General features: G+C 43.2%; 1 non-coding gene across 1 annotated transcript; it reads left to right on the top strand.

Moving 5' to 3' along the window:
• The first annotated feature begins 4,795 nt into the window (after nt 1-4,795).
• On the top strand, nt 4,796-4,867 carry TRNAC-GCA (transfer RNA cysteine (anticodon GCA)). Its single transcript has one exon. It is a non-coding gene; the product is annotated as a tRNA-Cys (tRNA).
• Nucleotides 4,868-8,467: the final 3,600 nt, after the last annotated feature.

The following is an 8,467-nucleotide window of genomic DNA, read 5'->3' as shown; positions in this document are numbered from 1 at the left end:
ATGTCAAGAAATACTTTTGTAAGCCGCCATGAGAGCCTTTTTTGGCTGAATGGCGGCATAAAAATCCTTAAATAAATAAATAAATAAATATGTCGCCTTGGGAGGGCTTCTGCCCTGAAAGGCAGCAAAGAAATATTTTAAATAAAAAAAGAAAACAATTTGCTCAGACACCCCTCACCCCACCCCCATGTTTGTCCATTAAACAATCCAATATTCATGTTTCAAGGTATACATCGGTAGCTGCTTTCATGGTAAAAGAAACAACAAAGAATTTGGTGTCACCTTAAAGACTAGCAGATTTATTATGGCATAGGCCAGCATTACCCAACTGGGTGCGCTTCAGATGGGTGTGGACTACAAGGTCCACCAACCCCAGCCATATGATAATTCTGGCAAGGGAAGATGGGACATTCATGGCATTCACTTCATGAGAGGCATGATGTGTGTGTGTTTTTGTGTTTGGGTGTGTGAATGTTTATCTAAATAGATCTCTCCCCCAACACACACACACCTCCTGCTGCTGCTCCTTATCTCCTTTCAGTGATGGTTTTAGCACCTTCCTTAATGGGGTTGCAAATGACATGTTTACTTTTCTGATGTCTTTAGCACCTTCTCTCCTGGACAGATTGGCCCAGCTGGGAAGGGAATTACTAGATCTTGAGACAAACAAGCAAACATAGTAGCTTCCAGTTGCTTTGGGCTGCTCAGAGTGGATTCCTCAGTGATCCCTTGGATATATTCAGTAAGAAGATTTTTTAATATAGATACAGATACACAACACAGTGCGTAAACACACACACACAGAGAGAGAGTGCGCAGACACTTTAGCAAACAGAAAAGCAAGGGAAAAACTCAGAGGCTTGGATCCAATGTTAGTCCTACTTAGAGTAGACCTATTAAAATGAATGGAACTTAAGTTAGGTCCCGTTTGTACATATGAAGATGCCACCATGCATGGTTGAATTACCCCGTGGGGATTTTTGTTACAGCAGTGACTGCCATTTTAAATATTTGGGTCAGGGTGGGGAAGCACCCTAACTTCTCGTTAAGTGCGAACCTGGCAAGGGTGAGTTGTTGGGGTAATTGACAAGCCACATAGAACCCATAGGCCGTTTTAGGGTTGCAGGTGGCTTGTCAACAACCCACCCTTGATGGGTTTGCACGTAATGAGAAGTTACAGCATGCCCTGCCATGCCACACATATTCAAAATAGTAGCTGCTGTTGCAATGTGCAAACCAAGTCATTAACACTGGAGACAATCCAAGTTGTATTTGTAGTCACAACTGTATGATACCGTTCCTTGGCTGCTGGAAATGGATGTGTCTTGTGTTCTGAGAGAGATTTTCATATTAAACACAATTTTGTTTCCACTGGAAAACCAATGGGTATTAGAGCAGTTACACCAGCCTTCCCTCAACCTGGTGCCCTCCAGATGTTTTGGACTACAATGCCCATCAGCCCCTGCCAGCATGGCAAAGGGTCAGGGTCAGGGATGGTGGATGTTGTAGTCCAAAACCTCTGGAGAGCACTGGGTTGGGGAAGGCCAAGTTAAAATGTATCACTTAACGAGTTGCAGGAAGAGAGCTGTTTAAATAAACATTCCTGCACCAACATAAAAAGAGCAAGTTGTGGTACCAAATCTATAAAAGTCGGAAGATATAAAAATGCGCTCACTGTAGATGAATTGACAGTCTGACATTAGAAATGGTAACACCACCAACTGTTGGTGGCAGAAGTGGACTTCCCTATCCTCTCTGTCCCATAGCAGCTTCTCCGTCCCTGGAAATGCTGCCCAGAGAGTCTGAAGATCCTGAAGAATGGGATGAGTTGTGGTGTGTGTGTTTGGGACAGTGGGATCCATAAAAATAGGGTGGAGTTCTTCCTCTCTCTGAAAGTCCCTTCCTCTCCGAGAAGGCAAATCCTGGATCCAACCCATCACTGAAAATAAAGTAAATATAAAGTTTCTTTTTCTTTTTTTAAAGGCCTAGGAGAATAAACAGATATTTGCCTGGCATCAAAAAGTCAACAAAGTAGGCTCCAGGCAGACCTCTCTGGGGTGGGGTCATTCCACAGTTTGGGGGCCGCTGTAAAATAAAAGCCAACTCACAAGTAGCCACCCAAAGTCATGGAGTGTTTACTACGTATCAGGAGAGAGGAATCAGACTTTAGTATCAGCGGGATTATTTCGAAACACCTATTGAACAACTGATTGGATGGCATGTTAGCTAGTGATTTAAAATACTGCTACTAAGCCCCAGTCATTTCAGTTTTTCAGTGTGTTTTATATCTGGTATTGTATTTTAAATTTTTCCATTGCTGCTATCTTCTGTTTGGTTGTTGTTTTTGTTTCTATATTGTAGTTTTAAACTTTTATATTGTAGTTTATCATTTGTGTTTTATAGTCTTGTATTGTATGGTTTTAATTAGCGTGAAACACCCAGAAAACTTTGGCTGTTGGGCGGTATGAAAATATAATAGATAAATAAATGCATAAATAAATAGTTATTTTGGGAAGGGAAAGGAGTAGAGTGGGTCCAAGAGAAGACGTGAAGCTGCCTGGCATCTCTTTATAGAATAGGAAGGCTGATGAGCTCTATTGCAGGGACGGACATAATGGGGATCTCCAGATGTCTTGGGACTTCAGCTCCCAGCGTTCATGACCATGCTGGCAGGAGCTTCTGGGAACTGAAGTCCAAAACATCTGGAGGTCTCCCTTCTGTCCACTGCTGCTTGTCATGTACTTCAAGCTCCTGTTGGACATTGGCTCTGCACTGCTGCATCCTCTCCAAGCCAGAGCCAGTGTTTACCATCTGTCAACTCTAGATGGCTGTCTGCAGCTGCATTTTGGAAGTGGGCTTGCTAACTTTTTCACTGGCTTCTCCTCCCATGCCTTATTTGTTTATTTATTATTACATTTATATACCGCCCCATAGCCGAAGCTCTCTGGGCAGTTTACAACAGCTAAAAACAGTGAACATTAAAAAACAAATATTTAAAAATTAAATCACCAAAAGCATAAAAACAACAATATCCATTTAAAACAAACTATTCCGGGGTCAGTTAAAAGCTCAGCATATGTTGTTAACTGCCTGGGAGAAGAGAAAAGTCTTGACCTGGCGCCGGAAAGATAACAGTGTTCGCACCAGCTGAGCCTTGTCGGGGAGATCATTCCATAATTGCGGGGCCACCACTGAAAAGGCCCTCTCCCTTGTTGCCATCCTCCGAGCTTCCCTTAAACATTTATTAGGAGGAGATCGTGCTTGTCTCTACACTAAGAAGAAGAAACCTGTTTTCTGCAGATCTAGTGGCTGTTAAAAGGCACAGGAGATCGCCAACTTCTCTCTCTCTCTCTGTGTATGTATGTGTGTGTAAAAGGCCAGTTGACCGTCTTATCTAGAAAAAACAGGATTTTTGCTGCAGTAGCAGAGGAAAAGCATGTACTTCTGCTGCTCAGGAACACTGGAGGGCAATGGAATAAGGAGTGGGGGCGGAAAGGAGGCATGCAGTAGAAGAGCAAAAAACGGACATGCAACAGGCAAAGGGGCAGAGCAACAATGGAAAAAAGTAGCGGAGAGATCCCATGGGGAGCCTAGAATTGCGGGCAGGGCAGCCCTGAGCAATAGCAGTTCATTGGGTACCAAGGCCAAGGCTTTGCCTAGGAAGTGAGAGAGCTTCTGAACATGTGCAGAAAGCCTCATAATTATTACAAAGCAAAATCATTGGTGATTACGGGGCAGGACATTCATGTCAGAGGGTGTAAATTCCAGGCAGTCCTAGGCTCCAGCACCTCTTAGCTAAGAAACCAAGCAAAGATTATGAGAGATCCTTACCAAGGGTCAAAGAGGAATTAATTACTGCTTAAGCACTTTTCTCTGCTCACAGTCTAGATGGTGGAAAGTAGCCTTCTCCAACCTGGCACCCTCCAGAAGTGCTGATCTACAAGTCCCATCATCCCCATGCCAGCTGGGGAAGATGGTAGTTGCTGTCCAACGCTTCCGGAGGGTGCCAGGTTGGGCAATGCTGGTTTTAAAAGTGAGTTTTCCAACCTGCCTACCCCATGTAATACGGCGTCTGTCGGTTACCCCTATTCTTGATAAATCTCTAAGTAAAGGTTATATTATGCATTCTAGGCAATTCAGAGGTAGGCAAATCAGCAGACGACAGTTGCCTGGAAGCCACACCTATGACCCTTGTTCCAGCTTTGGTGGTCGGCTGTGGTTCCTCAGTGGTGAAAGAAAAGTACTCTGCACATGTTCAGGGGGATTATTCTTTATTAGATTAGTTTTTTTTTTTTTACTTTATTGCAGGGAAGACAAAGCCATTGTAATATTGATCACTTTTACCCTAGATCTGTGACTGATCAAAAACTTTTTGGGCCTATTTGCTCAAATTTAAAACTGCCCATTAAAACAAAACGAAACCTTAGAACGTACAATCTGTTTTAAAATGGCTCTTTCCATCCTACGTTAACAATATTCATATGTGCACACACGAGAATCAAGAGAGCTTTTGGTGTCAACTGTGAAGAAGTGCTAGTGAACATCAGCAGAACCTGCTTGGAATATAAACCGGATGGCCTTAACCCGTTTTTCTTGCTTCCTTTAGCCTTCAGCCCAATACTAGCAGTCCTTTTATTTACCGGATCAGTTAGCTGCTGTGTTCAATTAGCCCTTCCTGTTTGAAGAGCCTCCGCCCATCGAAAGCCTCTGCCTTAGAAACGTTCCTTGCTCACGAAGGCGGATCTGTGTCATCACAGCCACAAAAGATTCTTTACCGACTGTAGAAACCAGCAGAGGGGGTATAGCTCAGTGGTAGAGCATTTGACTGCAGATCAAGAGGTCCCTGGTTCAAATCCGGGTGCCCCCTCAAGATATTTTTTCCCCAAACGCATTCTGATGATTAAAGAATGTAATCCGATATTTAGCACACCAAAAGGGGAGTTGAAGCTTTTAACAAATAATATCGCATATAACCCTTCGTCCTGCTTTTAGAAGCGTTGCCACTGTCACTGCTTAATTTCTGCCTGGTATGGCTGAGAACACGATTGCATTACACAATTTACGCCGCACGTGCATTGCCCCTATGGTGGTTGATCACAGCAGTTGTAGGGTTTTTCAGCAATTGGGATGGGTATTGGAGCGGGCGGGTCTGCGACCGTTGCATTTTCACGATATTGCTGATAACGACGTTTAAAGTGTGTGTTAGGGCAAACGGATAGATAATAAGAGGGTCGTTCGGGGTGGGGTAGGGGGCTTCGATTTACGGAAAAGGCAAAAGAAAAAACTCTGAATCCGGATTTAATCCATTTGGATTAATGATTTACTTCGCTTCAATGGTTCATAAGAGGCCATAATAATCCCAAACATAAAATCCTGCTATAAAACAACAATCAATCAATCAATCGGAAACAGGTGGAAACTAAATAGTGTTTGAGACTGGCCGGATGCAAATCCTAAAAGAGAGCTTCGGATATTGGGCGGTATAAAAATGTAATAAATAAATAAATAAATAAAATAAATAAATAAAACACTGGTGGGTGGGTGTGTCAAAGGGTGCATTCTTTCAGCCTGCCAGAGGGGGCGATAGTTTACTCCAGACTGGAGAGAACGCGGAACTCTGAAGTAAAGGAATCAAGTTCCAAGATCTCAAGAGGAGCTGTCACCAGATCGCTTCTTCGCGATGCAACGATCAGGCGTAGCTTCCTCGCTTCGACCTCAATGGAGACAGGGGTGGGATGAGGGATAAAACTTACCTCCTTCCAACCCCAGAGTCCCGGATTGCATCGCCGCATTTGCAATTTACTTTTAAAAGGTCATTAAAGCAATTACTAGCATGTGCTTTAGTAGGGCCATCCGGGGCAAACTACTATACCATATGCGGGAGATTTGTGATCGGATTTCTAGGCTTTTTTTAATAATAATAATAATAATAATAATAATAATAATAATAATAATAATAACAACATCAACAACAACAACAACAACAGGGCAATCCTATGCACGTTTAGACAGAAAAAAGTCATACCACTCCCAACATGGCTCACGGGGAATGCTGGGGGTTGTAGGGCTTTTTCTGTCTAAACTGCAATCCTATAAATGTCTACTCAGAAGTAAGCCTCCTTGAGTTCAATGTTTAGGCAGAAAAAAAGTTCTAGGTAAATGTTCATGACAGCAAACCTGTGGCAACATCTGGGACCCCCCACAGGTTCTCCAACCCTGGTGTATAGGATTGCGTTCTAAGGGCTAAATTAGGAGCAATGCAGGCTGGTGGCTCCTATTTCAGTGGGGCAGTGAATCCATTCTGGGTTTCAGTCAGAGCCAGCCAGTACTCTAAAGGAGCTACCCCAGGGGCTGAACCCTGTCCCCACAAATAGGCTGCTTTAGTTTGATCCTAAAATGCAGCTGCAAGGGGCTGCCAATTTAATCAGGCAGGGAGAAGGGGGATTTAGACTGTGAGACAGGCAGGTGAGCCCAGAAATGAGTTCACAAAACAAATTGTGAAATAATCCTTTGCAGGTATACAATGCAATCCAATGCATGCGTAGGCTGGTGTAAATCGAGGCTGGTGGCTCAAAGTTTGGTGGGGCTGTACATTAATTCTGGGCTTCCTTCAGAACCAGTCAGAACACTAAAGGAGCTCGCCAAAGTCCTGAATCCTATGCCCAACATGGGTATAGCACCTTGGATAGCTCCTTTCTGAAACCCAGAATGGATTCCCAGCCCCATTGAAATCAGTGCCATCAACCTCCGCTGTAGTCCCATTGTACTCATTCATGCTTTCTTTTAAACAAGTGTGCAAGGATTGCAGACCCAGGTTATGTATCAAGCCAGCGCCAAGTAAAGTTGAAACCAGACTCAAAACCAGTTATTCGTGAATCTCAGAGCTGGCCATAGATGTTTTGCTGCCTGAGGCAAAGGACAGCATGTCACACACCTGCCATTCCACAAACAGAAGGTGACCAGACTGGCAAGTGAATCTGATGTCAATACTGCGGATGGGGCAGCATTCATTGCGCCTGAGGGCAACAAGCTAATTTAGGAGGCGAGCATAAGCAAAATTCTTCATACTGCATATTCTGGAGATGCCAGCAGCTGTGTGTGCTACAGGGAGTTTCAATCCAACAACATCTGGAGTGTGACCTATTCCCCATCCCTCCACCCATCCAGGATGGCTATTTGCTCTCCTCAAAAGAAAGGGCTGTCAAGGCTTCCTATTCAGTGTGAGTCTTTGCCCGGATTGGTCAAGGGCAGACTTCCTCAATGTGGAAGGATCTTGATGAATAATTCTAACAGCAGGCCTGAGTGTCACATCTTGAACAGGAGCTGTTGAGAGATGTAATATGTAATTCCAAACTGATTACATCTCTACACTACTAGCAAGTGTTCACTCAGGGCTTCTCCACCCGGTCTTATATTGTGCGATCAAGATTGGTCATTCACAGAAGTTTGCAGGTCTTTACACGACATCATCAACCTCTAAGGACCTTCCCACTGTTTATTACCTTTATCCCGCCATTGTAAAGCCTATTTTTTTCTCTAGGAAGGGCTACTGAAGCACTTTACTACCTCTTTATACTTCTGTAATGGCACTATAACAGCAGTGCCATCTAGTGGCTGTAAAATGAAACCTAGAACTTGCCAATAAAAAATAAAAATTAAAAGCACGTGTCGGCCTGTGTAAAGGAGCTGATCTTAATCCCACAAAGAATCCAGAAGCAGAAGCCCCGGTAAGGATGCATGTGTTTATCCTTGTGTGGTGAAGTGAAAGTTACAATGTTGGTCTGTGCAGCATGTACCTGAAAGAGAGATGTACTTATAGTTGTGTTTTTCTTCCTAGACAGTTGAATTATCTTCCTCCCTAGGATGATTGTGTTCTGTAAGGAACCAACCAAGACAGACACATAGGACAAGCTGGTTGAGGGACCAGATTGGCAGGGTTTTGTGGAGAAGGGGCTGCAAAATGACATTGTATAGTCACACACACATACACACCCCAGTTACACTCACTGATTGCTAGCACCCAGCACAACTATGCACAAAGTGAAAAATACATATTGAAATTGTGGTAGAAGAAGTTCCACTAGAGGCAGTTTATGGGGGTCGTGACGCAGAAGCTCACTGATAAAGCATATCAGGCAAGGGAGTTCTAATGTTCATAGTTGGATTGTGAAGACATATTTTAAACTTCTTACAACCAGAAGACTTCATGATTCAGAAACAGAGGATGAAACTGGCCAAGAAATGGGTGAAAATACCTTTGTTTCCATTGATATGGTAAGCAATATATAAATTAATGATGATGATAATAATGGTGATGATTTTAAAAATACTAAAGGCTGGCTAATGTCTTCATCACATTAGAGATATCTTTTGATAAGGTAAGCCATATATAAACTGATGACGATGACGATGATGATAATAACAAAACAGCAACAACAGAAAGGCTGGCTAATGTCTTCATTACATT

Source organism: Elgaria multicarinata, chromosome 11 (assembly GCF_023053635.1).
Source record: "Elgaria multicarinata webbii isolate HBS135686 ecotype San Diego chromosome 11, rElgMul1.1.pri, whole genome shotgun sequence".
Classification (NCBI taxonomy): Eukaryota; Metazoa; Chordata; class Lepidosauria; order Squamata; family Anguidae; genus Elgaria; species Elgaria multicarinata.
The sequence above is the reverse complement of the archived record's forward strand: the minus strand, read 5'-3'. Positions and strand labels throughout refer to the sequence as shown.